Source organism: Euprymna scolopes, chromosome 19 (genome assembly GCF_053919585.1).
Source record: "Euprymna scolopes isolate OS-2025 chromosome 19, ASM5391958v1, whole genome shotgun sequence".
NCBI lineage: Eukaryota > Metazoa > Mollusca > Cephalopoda > Sepiida > Sepiolidae > Euprymna > Euprymna scolopes.
Genome location: NC_136500.1, coordinates 48,960,313 through 48,963,114, shown reverse-complemented (window position 1 = coordinate 48,963,114; position 2,802 = coordinate 48,960,313). Strand labels below are relative to the sequence as shown.

The 2,802-nt window shown below is 32.4% G+C and overlaps 1 pseudogene; it reads left to right on the top strand.

Annotated features, from left to right (window-relative positions):
* Positions 1–642: 642 nt before the first annotated feature.
* On the top strand, positions 643–788 carry LOC145240530 (U2 spliceosomal RNA; annotated as a pseudogene).
* The last annotated feature ends 2,014 nt before the right edge of the window (positions 789–2,802 follow it).

Sequence of the window (2,802 nt, the reverse complement as noted above, 5' to 3'; positions counted from 1 at the left end):
GTCGTGTTGGTATTCTTCGGTGTGTTTCGTCGCAAGGGAATTGCAAAAATGTCTTCATTCTATGTTGTCTGTCGGCCAGGGAGTGTGATAAATATCGCCACTTTATTATTATTATTATTGTTATTGTTGTTGTAGTTGTTGTTTTATTATTATTATTATTATTATTATTGTTATTGTTGTTGTTGTTGTTGTTGTTGTTATTATTATTATTATTATTATTATTATTATTACTACTACTACTATTATTATTATTCTTGGCCTTCGGGACAAGATCAAAGTGTAGTATCTGTTCTTCAGATGCTGCACTTCTATTTCTTGTTCTCTTTCGGTGGAGGAGAAATCCTTCACGACTGAGACAATTTTTATTTTTGTACCTTTTCTCCACGTTAAAAAACGACCCTGGTGTCTAACTCTGTCCCGTGGGGAGGCATAGTAAATAGGTACTACTACTACTACTACTACGCTTATCGCTCCGTCCGTTATCATGCTGTGCATCCCTAAAAAAGGAAAGTGGAAATATTCCAAAAAGTGGAATATTCCAAATAAAATATTCCAAATAAACCTTGTCACCTTGAAATATAAAATAAACCTTCAAATATAAAAAAAAAGTGTCGCTGTTGAGGCAAAGCTAATAAAAATGATTTGTCTTTCTTGGCCTTTTGGCTGAGATCAAAGTGTAGTATCAGTTCTTCAGGTGCTACATTTCAATTTCTTCTCTCTCAGTGGAAGCGAAATCCTTTACGACTAAGACAATTTTTTTCCACGTTAAAAAGCGGTGTCTAATCTGTCCCGTGGGGAGGCATTGTGATTTGGTACTATGTTTAATGTAACAAAGGTTTAACATAAAAAAGTAACTGGAAAAAGTTATTTCTGATTTAATTACAAAATGCCCTGGAAATGTCACTTCTGAGTAATTATAAAATGTTCTGGAAAATGTTCATTCTGATTTTTTTTTTAACTTGCCTCCCCAGAAGGGCGGAATTGAACATGAGGTCGGTTATAAATTTAGCGGGAAACCAGCTCCCCAAAAAGGGGCACTCTGGTTAATAACAAAAATAGCAATTGTATTAATAATGAAGGATTTCTCCTCCATTAACCAAGACCAAAAAAGGAGGGATTTAAGTCACTGGAATGCTGAAATTCATGTTGAAGCAATGGTTGCCTAATCTCAAACCGTGTTAATGTTTTTATGTATTACTTTCGAAAAGCTGCTGAAACAGTTTATGATTTAAACATTACTTTATTTCAAGTATATTTTAAGTAGTGAGTTACGGGATATGATGTCAGTCCCGGAAATTACTCAAACCGTTTACGATTTAAACATTACATTATTTCATATATATTTTTAACAGTGGGGCGGGGGGTATTAAATCAGTCCCGAAAATGGGTGAAACCATTTACGCATTACCTATTACTTTATTTAATGTATATTTTTAACACTGGGGTGGGAAATATGATGTCGGTTCCGGAAATGGCTGCAACCATTTACGTTTTGGACATTACTGTATTTAATGTATATTTTTAACAGTAGGATGGGAGATAAGAAGTCGGTCCCGGAAATGGCTGAAAAAGTTTACGATTTAAACATTACTTTATTTCATGTATATTTTCAACAGTGGGGTGGGGATTATAAGTCAGTTCCAGAAATGGCTGAAACAGTTTACTATTTAGACATTACATTATTTCATGTATATTTTTAGCAGTGGATTGGGGATATAAAGCCAGTCCCGGAAATGGCTGAAACAGTTTACGATTAAAACATTACTTTATTTAATGTATATTTTCAACGGTGTGTGTCGGATATGAGATCAGTCCCGGGATTGAATGAGATATGCAAATATATAATATCAGAAAGCGTCGCCCAGTATTGAATGAGATAGGTGGAAAACATATAGTAGCAGAATACCCAGCGTCGCCCGGGATCGAATGCGATAGGTGAATTATATATATTAGTAGAATATGCAGCGTCACCCAGGATTAGATAAGATAGGTGAAACATATATACTATGAGAATACCCAGAATTGATTGATTTGTTTGTAATGAAATAACCAACCCAGGCAATATATCAAAGTTAATTTTTAAGTAAGAGGAAGCGACATAGTGGGTTAAAGTTATGAAAATTATTGTCAAAATTAGTAACATATCCAAGAATTATGAAAAATGATGAAATGTGAGTTACTTGATTGGTGTGTTTGTAATGATATAATAAGCCCAGACAATATATCAAATATATTATATAAGTAGGAGGGAGAGGCATAATGTGAGTTTTTAATTATAAAAATTATTGTCGAAATTAGTAACATATCCAGGATTATGAACAACGATTAAATGTGATTAATCGATTGTGTGTTTATAATAAAATAATCAGCCCAGGAAATATATCAAATTAATTATGTTAGTAAGAGAGGGCGATAAGGATGGTTTAAATTATGAAAAATAATTGTCGAAATAAGTAACATATCCAAGAACTATGAAAAATGTAATATGTTATTTGATGCATTATTGTTTGCAATCTTATAATCAGACCAGACAATACATCAACGTTATTATTTTAGTAAGTGGATTGATGATGTGGGTAAAAATGATGAAAAATGATTATCGACATTAGTAATATATCCAAGAATTATGAAAAATGAAAACATGTGAGTTAACAGTGGTTTGTTTGAAATGAAATAATCATCCTAGATAATATATCAAAGTTATTATTTTAGTAGTAGGGGGTTCATAATGTGGGTTAAAATATTAAAAACAATTGTCGAAATGAGTAACATATCCAAGAATTAAGCAAAATGATTAAGTGT